The sequence below is a fragment of the Pongo pygmaeus genome, chromosome 5 (assembly GCF_028885625.2).
Source record: "Pongo pygmaeus isolate AG05252 chromosome 5, NHGRI_mPonPyg2-v2.0_pri, whole genome shotgun sequence".
Lineage (NCBI taxonomy): Eukaryota > Metazoa > Chordata > Mammalia > Primates > Hominidae > Pongo > Pongo pygmaeus.
In genome coordinates this window covers 81,528,193-81,547,315 of record NC_072378.2, presented here as the reverse complement: position 1 = coordinate 81,547,315, position 19,123 = coordinate 81,528,193, and the positions used below count along the sequence as shown (strand labels likewise).

The window sequence follows — 19,123 nt, the reverse complement described above, 5'->3', positions numbered from 1 at the left end:
ATCTTCTTTATAGAATTCTTGAATATCAAGGTCAGAAGCTTCATGATCCAAGCTAATTTCCAATGCTGTGATTCCTCTCTCTGTGTTAAGCCTTTGCTTGAAGACATCCAAGGATAGAGAATTCAGTATTTCCCATGAAATCCCAACTGCCTCTGGACACACTACCTTTTAGAATCTTCTTTTCATCCAGTTGAATCAATCTCTTTTAGTAATATAATTCTGACCTCAGAGCCATAAAAAACAACTGTTGTTCTACTTTCAGCCAGCTGATTATGTATTTGAAGGCAGCTTTCATTTCCCCCATGACTGTTCTTCCTCAGGCTAAACATTCCCATTTCCTCCAAACCACGCTTCAATCATTTGGTTTTAAGTTCCCTCCTCATGCTGATTGCTTTCCCTTGTATGTGTCTGTCAAAGGCCCGGAACTGACTGCCATTCCCCAGGTGTTTTCTGTCCAGAGAGGCTGAACTGTCACTTTCTTCCTGATCTATGCAGTCATGGCTTTCATGATTGGCAGATTACTGTTAATTCACACCGAGCTGTTTGTTATGGGCTGAATTGTGTCCTTCCAAAGAGATATGTTGAAGTTCTAACCCCTACTACCTCAGAATGTGACCTTATTTGGAAACAGGGTCTTTACAGAGGTGATCAAGTAAAATGAGGTCATTAGGGTGGGCCCTAATCCAATGTGACTGGGGTTCTTATGAAACGGGGAAATTAGAACATAGTGACAGACATGCACAGAGGGAAGGTGGTGTAAACCCACAGGGAGACGATAACCCTGTGACTACAGTGGTGCATCTACACTCTATGGAACACCAGGTATTGCTGGCAAACAAGCTAGAACAGGCAAGGAAGGGACAGCTGCCAGAAAGAGCATAGCATTGCTAGTACCTTGATTTTGGACCTCTGGCCCTTAGAACTGTGAGATAATAAAATTTCCATTGTTTTAAGCTACCTAATTTTTGGTACTTTGTTATGGCATCCCTAGAAAATTAATACACTATCCTTTCACTAAAATCCCCTGTTTTTCTGTACCCCATTCTCTAATATTTCTTTCCTCCTTTTTTGTGATAATGCTCTGGTTCTTTCAACCCATGCGAAAGGCCCTATTTTTTTATGTTTAATTTTTGTTTGACTTGGCTCATTATTTAAGCCATTTGAGATCTTTTATGTCCTGTTTCTGTCACACGGGTATTTGCTATCTGTCTCAGCTTTGGCACTTTCAGAGTTGAGAAACTGCTCAAACCACAGGTAGAAACATTGCATAGGATAGGAAAGATGCTCTTGGAAATCCCTTTAGGTTGACACTGACTTCTTCATCAAAGTTATTCAACCCATTTTAAAGTCAACTAACTCCCCTTATCCAATTTATAATTCTCTGCCCTGAATACAAAGTGAAATATTTTAAGAGACTCTGTCCAACATCTTGCTGCAATCATGATATGCCATATTTAGATCATTATTTCTTGCCAACTTAGTAACCCTACCAACAATTAGTTTAATCTCAGTTGATTTATTTCTTATTATCCCTACTTTCTTTTCATGTATTAAAAGGCAAGGTTTTAATAATCCAGTCAAGAATCTTGCCCAAAATGAACATCAAATCTTCTGGTTTATGATTTGAGGAATTTGTCTCTCCTCTTTGGAAATGTACACCACAATAGCCCATTCTCTGTTTTTTCTGGCTCCTCAAATATTTGTTTCTGAGAACTCTTCCCTCACCCCAAATTATTCATGTGATTTTGTTCAGATCATGAGACTTAAGTTATTTTAGAGCCACTCTTAGAATCTCTATATTGTTCTTGGGCTTTGGGTTTATCTTATCCTTATTCTGATCTTTCCAAGCTCAAGATTGTTCTTCTTGACAAAGAAAATGAAAGCATGAGTTTAAACTAAGTCTTATGCATATAGAAACATGTGATAATAATTATGTCTTAAAAGTTTTTACATTGTAAAATAATAAAAGAATTTCTAACACATACTCAATTCTCTAGATGTGTAGCTACCATTATCACATATGTTTTCTTTCTTAAAGTTTTACTTGACACAAGGGTCAGTCACTGAATATTTCTTTAAGCATCCTTTTTCTCAGTGTTGGCTATAATTATCCCTTGTCCACTTGATAAAATTTCAGAATGTCCTGGTATAGCCTATCACATTTTGACTAGATAATTCTAGAAGATGGCAGAATATAAGCCAATACCAATATATAAGTCATGCGCATTGTAGTATATATTTTTATGAGACTGTATCACACTAGAGAAAATAAGTTCTATATGTAATATGCCAAAACACTCAGTACTTATCTGTTTAAGGCGTGTCACATAAAATTTGAGTTGTTTTAGGAAATCAAGTTCAAAATAGGTTCCTTGTCAATAGTAAGACAACTGTAAAAGCACTGGACCCAGAGTAGATTGTCCTTGTTGACCAGACCTGCCTACTACCTAAAGTAGGACATGGCAGTGGATAGATGAAGACCTGACACTAGGTCATCCTCACTGGATGACAGCCTGATTGGCAGCTGAGCTGCAGTCACACAAGCAAGGAACAGCAGAGTGTGTGGGTGGGAGGTGGCAGTCCTCAGACACTCTTCAGGCACTGGTGCTGGAGAACTAGGGCAGGTCATGTTTCAATTCAATTCAACTAATGATTTATGAGGTAGCTGTTATGTGCCAGACATTGTGTGAAGTGCTGGCAGTTTTGGTAGGCAATACATAAAGCACTGGGCTGGGTTTGGGTCAGATCTTCACACTCTTTAAAGCTATCTTGGAAATAAAAAGGCAGGACAATGGGCTTTTCAGGGAAGCTAGGATCCCAGGAATTTATAAGAATAAACGTTATTAAGGAAGTTACAAAGAGAGACCTTGGGTTGGGGAGCTCAGGAGCAGAGCAGTGTTATCAGAATGAGTTATCTGTCAGGCATGCAGAAATGTGACTTAAACAGCATGACAGGCACTCACGGGTCAGCCTTTTGCTAACCCTCTCCCAAGTTAGACTGCAATTAGAGTGTTGGGCAGAGCAGCCACATTTTAATTCTGGCGAGAATGGAATAAGGTGTGGTGAGGGGAGGAGGGCTGAGAAGATGAGGGAGGCCAAGGTTGTTTCCATACTCTTTAATCTGGGAATTGGGTAAGATTGAGCCTGTTGGTGTTTTTTCTAAGTCACCACTAATTGTTTGCACTATTTCTCTTGCATCTATTAATATCAAATTGTGGAGCAGATGGCTGAAAGCTATTCATTAGAGTTGTGCGTTCTGTAAATCTTGCCAGTGAGGGCCCATGACAAGGGGATAGAGCAGAAGAAACAACATTTGGCCATCAGGAAATTCTGGAAGATGTTAATCTTGGAAAATTCAGGCACTCAGTGAAACTCTGAATTCCTCCTGTAATGTTCCTGATACTATGGTCATAATTATTTTTAGACCACTTTGCTATTAACCAGAACCCCTTCTGTCCTGCTAAGCTTTGAACATTAATATAACTTCTGATTATTTTTAAGTTTCCCTTTTAGCTCACAAATTTGGCTAAAGGGTATTTTTTTAAAAAATCAAAGTATATACTCACTAAACTGACTCTTTATGTAGGATGGTCCATCATTTAAATAACTAACAACCTTTTGAATAATTATTTGAGAACATATTTGATAGGCAGAAATACATTTTATCTAATGCTTGAGATTGCTATCACACATTTCTCAAAGATCTGATGAGATAGGTTTATTTTTGAACATATCCATGATAATGATAGCAAATTGTGCCATTTTTCTTATCAATTTCACTAACAGACTTCTTGATTAATCTGATATTGCTGTCAGAAATGAACTTCACTTTTTCTTAAGAATAAAAACTATATGGACACTGTATTCAATGCCTTTTATGACTTTGCTCTAGTTAATATACAACCAACATGTTTTTAACATTCTCTTATAAGTAAGTGAGAGATTGGAAAACAGTCCACAGCACATTATTTGGCACTGTAAGTGTGTAGTGGGTGTTTACTTTAATAAAGGTGAATATTGTTTCACATATTCTTAATGACAACATGATCATTGGTTCTTAACAAAAGCTGTAAAGTCCTACTACCCTCATTTAATCTCTTTCTGCCTTCTTTCCTCTCTCATTTCCTTTCTTTCTTTGATATGTCGACAGCTACTTATTGAGGGCCAACTATGTGATTGGGTTGGGCACTGTACCCTGCCCTCACAGGGCTTACACTCAAGTGGGAGAGATAGCCATTAAACAACTAATTATGAAAAATAATTTATGAGAAATGCTGTCTCTTGCTTATTGGCAACAAGGTTTCTTTCATTGGTAATCTGAAGTCTTTCATTCTGTGACCTTTGCTTGTACCTGTCCAACAAATCCCTGAGCTTCTGGCTAGAGGGAGCCATAAACCAAACTGATTGAGTCTCCTACAATTCACACAGCCTTCTGCCCTCACCTGGGGCCCTCAGAACTAATAACTTTGTATTGTCTCTTAAATGTATTTTCAAGACTGCTATTCCTAACCTTTCTACTTTTCTTAATCACAAAACTTCAACTTGCACAATCTCTCTCTCCTTTCATGAGAAGTTAAGGCCAAGAAAATTCTTCAGCTCAGAATTTCTCTGTATCTAGCTCAAGATTTATGTCCCAAAATGCTCTATTGATTCTCACATAACAGCATTTCTCCTTTTTTCCTCTCTTAGAATAAGAAGTATCACTTCTGAGGACTTGCTCTTTTTATCCCATGTCCTGTGATCTTTTCTGGCTGCTTTTTTCCATAAATGATGTTTTTTCCCCCTCTCCTTCTCTCTGTCATCATTGTTCTTTATTGACAAACTATAAAAGGCCCCAAGTCTCCTTCACACTTAAAAATAAAAGGCTAGGGCGGGGCATGGTGGCTCGTGCCTGTAATCTCAGCAATTTGGGAGGCTGAGGCAGGTGGATCTTGAGGTCAGGAGATCGAGACAATCCTGGCCAACATGGTGAAACCCCGCCTCTTCTAAAATACAAAAAAATTAGATGGGCGTGGTGGTGCAAGCCTGTAGTCCCAGCTACTTGGGAGGCTGAGGCAGGGGAATCGCTTGAACCCTAAAGTGAGCCAAAATTGCAGTGAGCCAAAATTGCACCACTGCATTCCATAGCCTGGCGACAGAGTGAGACTGTGTCTCAATCAATCAATCAATCAATAAAAGGCTAAAAGAAACAACAGCAACATAACCACCATTAACAAAACCAAAAACATCTGCTAACTTCTCATACTGTTAGTTTTCAGAACATTTCAGCCTACATTGATTACTTCTAGTTCCTTACCGCTCACTCTTTACCCTCCTCCCTCACTTCAAAATTAAAAGTATTTTCTTTTGAAGATGATGTTGAGTGACTACCCATTTTTTAATTCATTAACTTATCTAAGAAACAATTATTTGGCTACTATCCTATGACAGGTACTATGATCTATGATAGATTGAGAGTAAGACCTCAATCCATGCTTTTGGGGAACATTTGCCTTGCAGTATAACTATTGGTACAGATGTGGCATTATAAGACATGGTGATTCCCAAATACCATAGTCTTTTTATTCATTTTTACAGAAATAAATGGTTTCTGAATATGTTGTTCTTGCAACAATGCCTTATACATTCCATTGCATTGTACTATCTAGGTTTGTTCTTACATTTGGAGCACTCCTTCTCTGCCTCCTTTACTGGCTGTTGGACCTCTCCACTAGTTTTTCCCCTCTTATATAGGCATTGCCTACACTTAATCTTTTGATACATTGCCAGCAATGGCTCTGTTGCTGCTACAAAGACCTAGAAGGGTTGGGACTTTGACTTTTCACTGAACACTAGGCTCAGAGGAACAGATCCAGCAGTAAATTATGGGAAAAAATCCAGCTAGGCAGGCATAGCATGGTATTCAGAGAGAGGGCAGATGCCCAGTCAATATACAGCATCAAGAGATGTTATGCATGTAGGGCCTGAAGATCTTGAGAATTAAGACCCTTATTAGTTCTCCTGAACCATCTCAGTAGCCTATTTTATTTGCTTCTGTATTCGATTTTACATTCTAACTCCAGATTTATCCTGAGGAAGCATAGCTCTAATAATGCCATTGTCTTTCTAAAACACCTTCAATAACTCCTAGCATTCAAAATTCCCCATGATCTGATGTTTTAAGCCTCATTTGTATACTTTCCCCACTTGGGTATTACATTTTCAAACAAACTGTCTTTCTTGCTAGTTCACAAACACACACTATGGGATTTTCCTTTTTTTCCTTGCTTTTCCAATGCCTTCTTTTCCTGTGACCCCAACCCTGCCCCTTCACTCCTACCTGTAGTCATTTTATTTTTTAAAAATTAGCCAATTGCCAGTTCCTCCAATATGCTCCTCATCTTATCATTCAGAAAAATTGCCATCCTTCTCCAAATTTCTAATGGTATTTTTTCATATTTCCTTTGACATTTGCTACAATAAAAACCACGATATTTATGTGTTTATCTCTCTTATCAGTCTGTAAGCATGTTGAAGAAAGAAGCCACATCATAAATATATTTGTATATTCTTTAAGTTCTCAAGGTAGTCTTTTGCACACCAGAAGTGTTCAATAAATGTTTATTGAATAATACCTTAAAGTGTGCTTCAAAAGAAAAGTTGTCATTATTAGTTTGTTCTTTGAGTTATATAAATTCATCTTCTTTACTGAAAATAAATTATCTAAAATCTGTGTTTTGAACTTAATATTAAGCATATAATCCAGTGAATGGCAAGCTTCTCTGGGAAACATTAAACTGAAATTGCTATGTTCCATCTCTTCAATCAAATGTGAATTTTCTATTAAAAAGAAAAATTATACTTTTAGAAGGTTGAGTAGGATGGCACTTTTAAAAGCCTTCCAACTACATAAATTTAGATCAATTCAAGGAAATTCTCTAACTCTGAGCCCACATCTTCTTTTTTTTTTTTTTGTCAATTGGAGCATTTTCATTCATTTTAAGTTTTCCTACCTCAGCTCTGTGATCTCTAGAAATGAATGTTAGAGACGAGGACTTAGCCAGATCAGCACTCAGATGGACAGTGGAGCAGAGGTTGTGTCTATAGTCTTAGCGGAATATAATTCACTAATGGGGACCCAGGTAAATACAAATTGTAACTGCTGAGGGAGGAGAAGGAGATTGACAGCAACCAAAACAAACAAACAACAACAACAACAACAACAACAAAAAACCCCAGTCATCTTGATTAAAGAATGTTCAGCTAACTATCAATGCTTAATTATCATTACTAGACTGGTCAAATATAAGAGCTGGAGATGCAGTGTAAACCCAAGGTAAATAGTTCTTGACCAATAATTCACTAAAAATGAGTCTTTGTCAGGCTCCCGTCTTTAATCAGCACTAAACAGACACACTCACTGAACTAAAAAGAGGAGAATTGCTGAAGTCATTGCAAGCACTTCTCCAGCATCAGGGGAGTTTAAAGTGAATGAAAATGCCTTCTGCTGCACTGTCCTTCTCAACAGCCTCTACCTAACTGAACCCTCTTCTCTAAAATTAGTTTTCAGAGATCACGGAATTCCCAAATATCATTCACCCCCCAAAGTTTGGGTCTTATGTTCTTTTTAATGTGTACTCTGCTCTATCTGGATCAGCACTAGCTCTGTCCCTGTGGCCCTCCCGACAACTTTGGGCTCCATTGTTCCCTTTTTGTTTGTTGATTGGAAACTTTAACCAGAGAAGCTCCATCCCACTTTGGTAAACATACAATATAGAATATCAGCTGACTTCTCCCATTATGAATTCATATCGTTGTGCTTCTGTTTTGTTCAAACTTACTGTTCTATTCAAAAACCCAAACCAGCAGTTTCAAAATTTCATTTCTGTAGACTCACAGCCTAGGGAACCTACTATTTCATAAAGAAAAGTGACAGTTTACTGCAGATTCACAAATGTTATTTGTTTAGTTATTATTTATTTTAGAATATGTATTTATTTAAATTGTCAAATAAAAATTGTGTAGATTCATCATGTACAACATCACATTTTAAAATATGTATATATCGTGGAGTGAATAACTTAGCTAATTAACATATGCATTACCTCATTTTTCTGTGGTGAGGTAATGCATATGTTAATTAGCTAAATTTACACTTAAAAGATGATCATTTAAAATTTACTCTCTTACCAATTTTAGAGAATGTAATACATTGTTATTAACTATAGTCATCATAGTTATTATTTCTTGACTTGCTAAACTATACCAGAGGTTTCCTTTGCATTTGCATTTGTGCCAATTGATAGTTGTTTCCTAATAGTTTTAGTCAAAGAGGTATATTTCCTATTCTAGAATATTAATTTGTAACACTTGCACTAAGGTTCTATTTTCTTTCACACACGTACACATATACAAACCCTTCTGACATCTCTAGTCCTGTTAAACTTCACTCACTCTCACCTTCAAACATCACATTGACTACAGCTTCTGAGCCCTGAATCTGGACATGTTGTGTGACAGATGATTTGTCATTTCCGGAGTAGAAGATGAATCTGTCTTCTATCCATTCATCTTGATTTTTATCTGTAGTCACACAGAATAACTCTTGCTTTCTGTTTTGCATGGTTCTCCTGTATAACTGTGGTGATCAAACCTCTTAATTCTTTTCTTTGCTATTGCAAACTTTCCCTGTTCAGTTAACATGTTTCATTTAATATAGTTTTCAAACATTTCAGACTTTTCAATCTCCTTATAATGTCGTGATAAGAAATAGTGATAATACTAAAGATGTAGTCTGTTTAGTGTTAGGTACTATAGACCTACTCCTTTCTTTTGTGTACACCATATTTTATCAATAGAACCAAGATAACATTCACATTTTGACCAGCTTATAAAACATATCTTGGCTTATATTGTACCTGCTTCAATTAAAACCTCAATGTCCTTTTTGTTCAAGTCTCTTGTTATGTGACTGTATGTTACTTTACAGTAATATAAGTTGTAACTTGAGAGTTCCCCTCAAGTCTGTAGTTTTGGGTCATTCAGCAGGCAGCAAACATTTACTGAGCCCCTGCTGCATATATGGCACCATGCTTAATGCTAAGCGATACAGTGGAGGAGCTCACAATCTCATGAAGGAGAGAGACTGACACATATTCTTAGTTCAGAGTAAGAAACGCAGCAGGAAAGATATCTGTAAGACAGACTTCTACCCAATTAAAGAGGAGCAAGTAGTTATCAATGTGCTAAGAACTTTAAGTAGAAATGGTCAGTCATTGGAGCTGGGAGAGAATTAGCCTAAAGTTAAAGATGGGAGCATGGTAGACTTGTCATTTTGTACCCACTTATTCATTGTTTCTTCCTTTGCCTTTGAGGCACAAGCCTTTCCCTCTTTAATACAGCCAGATTTGGATTAGCAATTGACATATGCTCTTCCTGTCTCCCTTACCCATGGGATTATGATATGTGCCAGTGAGACCAATATGATACTCAGTTTCTGGAATTTCAGTTTGACCAAGGAGCTGAAATAATTTTCAGCCAATTTATTGAAGTTGCTGGGTCCTGATGAGACTTCTTTCAGTTCCTACAAGCTTAGTACTGTACTCCATCTAGGTCTGTTTTTAAGCCCAAGTCTTTAGCTTCCCCTTCAATTATGTGAGTTACCTCATATCCTTACCACAAATTCCTTTTCAGCTTAAGTTGTCAAAGCTGGTTTTCATTGCTTGCAACTATATAATTCAATTAAATAACTTATTGATGCAAGTCTGTATTAGCTTAACTTAGTTGTTAATGTCATTAAACTAGATAGGATAGTCTTAAGAGCATAAACTCTGGAATCAGTTTCCTGTATTTAAATGCTAACTCTATCACTAATTACTCTAATAAACTTAGCAAAATACTTTATTTCTTTGAGCATCAGTTTTCATATCTATTGAATGACTTTTTAAATAACCCTATCTGTCTAATGTGTGGTTTTAAATGTAAAGGAAGAGAATGCACATAAAACACTTAGCATAGTGTCTGGCACTTACAAAGTACCCCATAAATGTTAGAGTGGAAAGGGATTAAATGTTTAAGGAGTTAGTGAGAATATTACTCAGGAAAGATCAGAGTAGGAAGAGAAGAAGTGGGAGAGAGTGGAGTCATGGATTCAGAAAATGAGATTATCTGGTCAGAATGGGGCAAATGCTACAGGTAATCAAATAAGGTAAGAACTAAAAACAACAATTTTCAGCAAGGAAGAAGCCACAAGCAACCCAATTCAAAAACAGGTAAAGGATTTGAATAGATATTTTTTTCAAAGACAATATCTAAATGGCCAATAAGCACATGAAAAGATACTTAACATCTCTAGTCATTAGGGAGATGCAGATCAAAACCCCATACTTTCCACCTATTAGCATAGTAATTATCCAAAAAATAGAAAATAATGTTGATGAGGATGTTCAGAAATTAGAACTTGTTTGTACTGCTGGTCAGAATGTGAAATGGTACAGCCACTTTGGAACACAATTAGGTGGTGCCTAAAAAGCTAAACATAAAATTAACATAAGATCCAGCAATTTTACATCTAGGCATATACCCCAAAGAATTGAAAGCAAGAACTCAGTCTGATACTTGTGCACCAATATTCATAGCAGCATCAATAACAATAGCAGAAAAATAGAAACAACACAAATGTCTATCAACAGATAAATGTATAAACAAAAGGTGGTATACACATACAATGGCATATTACTCAGCCTTAAATGAGGGAAATGTTGACACATTCCTTAACATGGATGAATCTTGGAGACATTATCCTAAGTGAAATAAGCCAGACAAAAGAAGGACAAATATTGTGAGTCCACTTATGTGAGGTACATAGGGTAGTTGAATTTATAGAGACAGAAAGGAGGTAGAGGTTACCAGAAGCTGAGGTGAAAGGGGAATGGGAAGTTCCTGTATAATGGGTACAGAGTTTCTGTTTGTGATGACGAAAAAGTTCATGCAAATGGAGAGTGGTGATGGTTGTACAACACTGTAAAAAGTACTTCATGTCACAGACCTATACACTTAAAGTGTTCAAATTGGTAAATTTTATGTATATATATTTTACCACAGTAACAATATTAAAAATACAAAAAATGGCTATGTGCCTTAAGATGTTACAGTTGACCTTTCCTAGTCCGTTTCAGAATGTAAGGGCTAGAATCACAAATTTACTGTGTGCTATGATGACGGAAATGGAAAGGAAGGAGGTAGAGTCATCAAGAACAGTTGTGAAGAGAAGGATAGAGTGAAAGCTATAGGGATAATGCAGAGTTAAGAAATAGTTTCTTGAAGATATATTCGGGCACATTTATGTGCTGAAGAGAAGCCAGCAAAAATGGGGAGGTTGGTTATACAGCAGAAAGAGAGAGTCAATAGAACAAGGTCATGAAGAAGTTAAGTAAAGTTCAGTGGGGTGAATGTAGCTTGGTAGATTGGGTGCAAGACTGATGAAAGTGTTTATTCCCACTGTGAAGCAGCAGGTGTGGCCATTAATGAGAATGAGTCATGTGGAGCTGAAGAGGGGGCTGGAGTTTGAAGTGGTCACTAAGGGGGCTGGAGAGGGTGCCGATCAAGAATAAGTCAAAGGAATGCTGTTCATTGTCGAGGGCACAGGAAATGAGAATCATACATTTTTGTTGTGATTGTATGATTTTTTCCATTTGTGTTTAGCATACTGTGGAGGAAGGGATGAAGTAGATTATTGGATTCACTCCGTGTTTAAGGCTTCTAGTGTAGGGGCAGTAGGACACATAGATAAGGAAACTGAAATCCAGCCTTGATGGGAGAATGGTTTAAGTGATGAAGGTCCAGTCTGGTGAGAAGAGGAAATCAAGTGAGGAGGAATAGAGACTAGTCATTGGCAGTTTCACCAACTAAGCCAGTGGAATTCTGCTACTTCTCATGAAATGGATATAGAAAGATCATGGGCCTTAGAAACCAGGAATCCTGTGTTCTAGACACAGCTCTGCTACTAACCAGTTACATTGCTTTGAACAAGTCATTTCATGTCTTTGGGCCTCAGTTTCTGGAACAGAGATCAGATGATATGTGACACTCATTCCAGTTTTAACGTTCCGGGACCATAGGTCAGGTGATTCATTTGATTAGTAATTCTTACAGGGCTATGGAGGGGGAAATCCTTTCATGTGGACTTTTTCTTAACACCTAGGATGGAAGTTTCTTAAAAAATTTGCCCCTTATACACTGTTAGAGGAAGTAATCCAGGAGTCAGCTAATACTGAGAGAATATCAGAGTTCAACTGTCTAAGACATGTAGCCACTTCTACTCATCAGTGTTGGCATTCCTGTTCTATAAGTCACTTCAGGAAATCTTAGCTGCTTTCATGAGGGCACAGTCCCTGCACCCTGGTATCTTTTTCCCTTGCTTCTCTTCCTCTGTCTGTTTGGCAATGGTCTGTCCTGTAGCATGTTATTGAATAGATCAGAAGATATTTATCAGGGGTTCCATGAAGTGCCCTGTTCTGTGCTGGGACACTGGAATTCAGGATGGTTATGTGACAGCTGTTTCACCCTGTGAAACATATTCTGGCTGAGGAGATAAGACCCAAGCATATGAAATCTTAGCAAATAACATATATAGTGATGTTCCAAACTGAGAAGTAAAGACAAATACTCTAGGATTTCAGCAGTAACAGGTCATCATAGATCTGTAGAGCAAGTGGGATTTGAATTGGGCCTTGAACATTGGATCAAAATTTGGGAGAAGTCTCTCAATCAAAAATGGGTAGCATCAGACTTGGCAGTGAGAAGGAACTTGCTTTGGCTTTCTTGGTCATTTGCTGATTCCATCTTTTTGATGAACTTTCAGTTCATTGACAATTCCCTTTCTCAGTTTGATGCATCCAGTTTGTCTCCATAAATCCATAGTTCCTCATATATTATACAGATATCTGAATGAATACAGTTATCAGTTTATGTTTAAAAATAACCTGAAGCCCTCTTTAGGTTTGGAGGTGAGGTTGCAGAGTCAGCTGCTCAGATTGCCAAACCACTTGCACTATTGGCTCTTCCAGATACTCTCAGGGATTTGCCATATTATGTTAAAAACAGCTCTTTGCAATTTTTATTGCACACTTGTTATGTGTTGATAAGCACGCATTCCAAAATAGCATTTCTTCTGCCCATACCTTTTACATGTTGCATATAAAACCATATTGCAATCAGATAAAACTATACTCTAAAATGGGATGGCAATGCCTTTCCATTGATAGCAATGCGAAGCTGGGTTTGAGGTGGGATTATACTTCAGGTAAGAGACAAAATTCTGACTAGAAAGTTAGTGTAGATAACTCTAGGACTGAGGAGGATGGGCAGCATGTGATTTAATTTAAACACTAACCCAGAATCCTCAAAATATATATGATTGACTCTATGCACTGACTTTGGAACTGCAAGGTTCAGACTCACAGTGTGCTGGGATAATCATCACTTGGCTGCTTATGTCCTCACTAATTTGTATTTCTTAAAATGCAGAATGTTTCAGGTGGAAAGTGAATCCTCCTGCATAGCACTCTTTGGGAAACTGTGTCAGAATAGAAAATACTTTGACAGTTTCCATTTTTATGAAATTGATGGGGGCTGAAGGAACACACATATGCAAATTATTTAATAAAGCTTATGGAGAAGTCTATAAACCAGAAAAACTTAATTACATAATAATAATGACTATATGTTGAATGCTTACTATGTCCCAGGTACTACTGAAGTTCACAAGAGCGGAAGGAGGTGTAGGATTAGCAGAGAAGAGTGAACTTGTAAATCTGGACCTTCAGAATGTTCTCTTCTAATATTCTTTTCCCCTCCTCACTTGCCCGTCAGATCTGTTCAGCCTTCAAATCCAAGTGATCTCATTCTTTCAGATAATTCTTTAACATCTAGAACTTCACTATCCTATATAAATGACAGTAGCTGGCTATTTAAATCTTTTTTTGCCCATTTTATTTTTATTTATTTTTAAAATTGGCACAAATGTATAAGGTACATATGCAATTGTGATATATGCATAGATTGCTTAGTGGTCACATCAGGGCTTTTAAATTAAATTAAATAAAATGAAAAATTTAATTCCTCAGTTGCATTAGCCATATTTCAAATATTCAGTAGCCACATGTGGCTAGTGGCTATCATATTGGGCTGCACAAATATAGAACACTTTACAGATATAGAAAATTCTATTGAACAGCATTGACTAGACTACAGATCTCTGTAAAACATAGCTTCTTTTATAACTGTCAGTGTACTTGAATTAATTATATTGCCCCATCTTGCCCACCAGATTGTATATCCCATAAAGTAGGGACTTTTCTATCTTCCTAACTAAACATGGTATATCCGTTATCCAGCATAGTGTCTAGCATGTCTGGTGTCTGATGCACAACAATATTTTTGACAATTCACCAATGCATAGGAAGAAATTTATAACTGTCTGGATGAGTCAGAAATTGTCTCCCAGAAGAGAAAAGATTTGGATTGGATTTTGAAGGACAAATGTGAGCTTGTCAGCTTGAAAAAGAGATAGGCATTCAGGAAAACAGACCAGCACGGTCAGAGACAAAATCATTATAGGTTATGTTTAAGAAAAAGATCAAGTAAGAAGTTCATGGTGGCTGAAGCAGAGTTTGTATGTGTATACAGTGGGTGTATTGAGATGCAGGGAATGGTCTGGGAGTGGGTTTATGTAGAAGAGGTACAGTTGGAGACAGATAGTGAAGGAGATTTTTGTTATATAATAATTTTAGACTATTTTCTGTAAAGGTGACAGGCACCAAGAACAGTTACAGGAAGGAGATTGGTATGATCAGATTATACCAATTCATTCATTTATTTTAGGAGCATAATTATGGGAGCAATGTGGAAGATGGAATAAACAGGAGAGAAACAAGAACAGAAAAATAAGCTGTTTTCTAGTTGTGATACCTGCAGCTATAAAGGAAAGGCTGCAATCAGGGAATAGTCGTGAGGTAGAATAGACAGGATTTGCTAGCTTGTTAATAAGGTGGATGGTGACAAAATGAACAGAGATTATGAATATGGAAGGAGAAACATATTTGGAAAAGAGAACAATTGATTTGATGTGCTCAAATGTAATACAGTGGGTTAGGAAATTGGCAATATACTTGTGGATCCCAGGAGAGAGATCCAGGCTGGAGATACAGATTGAGGGGTACAGTTGCCAGCTTTTAGACTGATGGAAGCCATGGGAAGCTCATGAAGAGGCTTGAAACTTAACATGGAAATGAAAGTCAGATACTAGAGAATGCTAGCATTTAAAATATCTAAACAGAATAAAAAGCCAATGAAGCTGGTAGAGAAGGGGCAATCATAGGTGCAAAAAAATTTAAGAAGTAGAAAGTAGTTGATAGAAGTCATGAAAGACTAAATGTTGGTCAATAATATCTAGAAATATAGCAATAACAAACCCTGCATTCTTTGCATATTCTTTAGGATGGTCAACACTGACGCTACATCAATGAAGTCAATACTTAGGTAAATATTTTCCAGCACTAGTGGACTTTCTTTCCTATTTTTCTTTGGTCAGAAACTATTCTCCTGTTCTTCTCTGTCAAAAGTAGAAAACTTACAGCTCATTGTCAAAAATATCTTTGACTGATAGGAACTTCACATTGTGTTTCTTTTAGGGGCATTTCATAGGAATCATTTATTTCCAGAGATAAGTATTTAAAACTGAAATTTTGGCTTTAAATCTGATTTGGAAGCCATTGATATGGGAAGACCATAGTCTTCCAGCATCCTTAAATGTTTAATTCAATAGTTGGCTCCTGATTTTAGAAGGGCAATTGACCTAGGGTAGAGCTAGAGGAGAACTACTAGGATAATCCTAGTAGCCATTGAAGGACAAAACCTTAAGCCATGTTATAGTTTGAAAGACCCAGGATTGTAAACATGAGATGATACCTAACAGGGGTGTGATAGTTGAGGGTGTTAAGTAGAGAAAAGACTGAATTTACTCTGTGGCACCTTAAAAGAGAAACATGAAAGAGGGGTGACATGCTAAAGGGAGGCTGATTGTGTTTCTTCTGTTGGACTGTCAGTTTCTTGAGAATAGGATGTTTTATCATCTAACTCCATCACTGGGCAATGCTTGACAGATAAAGAAAGTTTTTAATATCTGTCTGTTGTACTAGTAAATTGAACCATTCAAGTAATTAATTAATTAATCATTCATCCTGCAAGCTCGTGAGTTGTCTATATTAGAATTATTTGAACAGAAGTTAGATTTATCCTTAAAAGAGTGTGTTAGACTCCGTGCGTGGGGGAGGGCTGGATTGGAGGATTTTGATGAATTCCTTCTCCACTTTGCTATAGTCGTATGCAATGAGACCTGTGATGGCTGGAAACTTGAACATCAAACATGCACTGTCTGCAAGTGTAAAGGGATAAGAAGAAGGAAATGATAAGAAAATGATGAGTTTTCTAGAGATCTGGCATTCATATTTCCCACCTGTAACTCAGGCATTCGACACACAAAAACTCACCATCACACAACTAAGTTTAAGAAAATAACCACAGAACGTATTGAGTCTCTTGGATGCCGCTGACTTGTATCCTTCATTTGAATGCACCCAACCTTATTCCTGGAATGTGCGTCTTTTCTGTGTCCCAAATGAGAGCAAATTAGTTGGGTAAGAACACATCTCAGACCTTTAGTGTGGCTCAGAGAAACACTGGCATAGTTGATTCAGGAACTAGGAGCTATGTCTTGAGTGCATTAAAAAACAAAAACAAAAAACTATAAATACCTAAAGAAAAGTCTGATGGTTTTGCTGTTCAGTTTCAGCAGAGTTGAAATTAGCTGTAAGGAATCTGGAAGTGTGATAATTTGGAAGATAATGAAGTCTCAATATGCTCAGGACTTACCTGTCAAGGTGCTGACATCTTTGGAATTCTATCTTCAGTGCCATTTCGAAGTTCTAAAGAGAATATAGGCAAGAGTTCAAACTGAATCTTATTCTTGTCCCTGACCTTCAGAAAATTACTAGTATACTAAAAATAAAATTTCTATTAGCATGGTAGTCATAAGAGATAATAGCGAATGGTTGAAAGCATGGGTTCTGGTGGTTGCCAAACTAGATTTGACTGGGGGCCCAGCTTTGTGATTTTTGGCAAGTTGCTTATCCCCTCTCCAAACTTTAAATTCTTCATCTGTTAAAATGAAAATACTAATACCTACATCATAGGGTTGCCTTTGAGAGTAGAATTAATTATTATTAGTTCTATACAATGGAATTAACTTATAAACTGGTTCTTCAACACAGAATATTATTGGAGCACTCAATATGGTAATTTTCATGTGGATTGGATAGATTAATCATACCCAGAATGGGTAGAAATATTTTGCAATGCTCACAGGGGAGATTGAGAAATCCCAAATCAAATCTAAAAACTTTACAATGGCATGAGATTCCTGCTTGCTCTGTCCCCTTCTCCTGTTGCCTGTTGAAATGACTGGGAGAGCTGTTAAGCAAGTGCTTAACTCCTCAGGGATTGATGAGTCAGAGTCGGCAAAGAGGACTCTGCTAAGCCTCTGTGACCCTGAGCCCTCCCTTCTCCCAGGTTATGACTGATTCTTGCCCAGTTTTGCATTATTTCACCATGGAGACAAATGTTCTAAAGAGGGAAGGAGGATTTGCTGGGCTTGTTTATTGCTGCAATAACATCTGTCAGGTGTTAAGCAACTACCTTCTCTCCAGCTGCCCCCTTTCCTCCTGTTCCTTTGAATAAGCCTAGATAGTTACCCCAAATACCATTTCTACTGTAGATAGGAGAGTTGCCTCCAAGGTTGGTCCTTGGTTGCCAGCTGTGAAAATACTGCCACATCTCCAGTGACACACTATTGTGCAGTGTTTATAACCTAGGGTTAGGCATCAGACTCAATCAAGGTTTCCATCTCAGCTCTAGTTACCAACTTAACTTCTCTTACTTTCAGTTTCTCACCCATAAACCAGGATAATAATAGCTTATATTTGATGAAATTAGAGGACATTATGGCTTTGTACTAACCATTTCACGTATGTTAGCTTCTAAGATCATTATTATTAAAAATGTTCTCTGGAGCTTTAAATTTATTTTTGGAACTACTTATTCTGGATTCCAAACAGCCCTGGTAGGAGTATAAACTCTGAAAACTACTGGCTCAGGCTCCAGGCTGTCTCCAGATTTATGTACATGCCTGTCTTAGTAGGCAAAGTGTCTGGCCAAACTATTGATTGAATGACTCTGTATCAATTTTCTTTTGTTGCAGTTATTATTCCTGATGAGACTGTTGGCTAGCTAGATAGTTTTGGGTCCTGCTTATCTGATCTTTGCTTAGTTCTGCTGAGCTCACTGATGCATCTTATGTCTGCTGTTGGGTCAGTTAGAAACAGGCTGATATAGAATAGTGTCACTCACATGGCCAGCTATCAGTTTGGGTGATGTGGAGGATGGGACTGTGTATTTCTTATCATCCAGCAGGCTAGCCTAGGCTTATTTTCATGCTAGAAATTGGGTTCTGAGACAAGAGAGAGGTAAAGCATGCAAGGTTTCTTGATTGTACCCCATCGTATTGCATTCTGTTGGCCAAAGCAAGCCACAAAAGCCAGCCCAGGCATAAGAGGCATGAAAATAGACCTCAACTAGCAAAGGACGAATATGCAAAGGCATATTGCAAAGGGTGTGGATACAGGGAGTTGTGAACACATAGGGCCATCAGCTTACCATGTACTCACCCTATTAATCATTAGCCCTGGGCATCAATATTCTTGACTCAGTAACTGGGACATAAAACTGAACTATTAATCCACTATATTCCATTCAATGTGCTGAAATTGTTGCCTTCTTTCAGTGTTTCAACAACCATTTTCCCAGTGTAGGTGCAAAGGAAGATGAAGATAGTATTCTGAATAGGTCAGAGTTTCTGCTCTTTCCTTCTTTTCCACTCTTCCTTTTCACCCACACTCCTGCCTCCTACTGAATGTTCTTTGAACTCAGTGATCTTCTCTATTCTGAAGAGTGTAAATCAAGTGTAGAAATAGGTAGGGCAAAAATATGAGAGTAGAATTTAAACTTCTAGAAGTTCTTTCTTCCACGT

At 37.5% G+C, this 19,123-nt stretch overlaps 2 long non-coding RNA genes across 2 annotated transcripts in view; one reads left to right on the top strand and one right to left on the bottom strand.

Moving 5' to 3' along the window:
• Nucleotides 1-17,477, bottom strand: part of LOC129038742 (uncharacterized) — a 50,788-nt gene extending 33,311 nt beyond the window's left edge. Inside the window, exons 1-2 of the long non-coding RNA XR_008503221.2 lie at nt 17,444-17,477; nt 16,912-16,964 (exon numbers count right to left, since the gene is read on the bottom strand). This is a non-coding gene — a long non-coding RNA (uncharacterized LOC129038742). The remainder of the gene's footprint in view (nt 1-16,911; nt 16,965-17,443) is intronic.
• The window catches only part of LOC129038743 (uncharacterized), a 231,171-nt gene that overhangs the window by 41,068 nt on the left and 170,980 nt on the right, over nt 1-19,123 (top strand). The gene's annotated exons all lie outside the window — the stretch shown is intronic.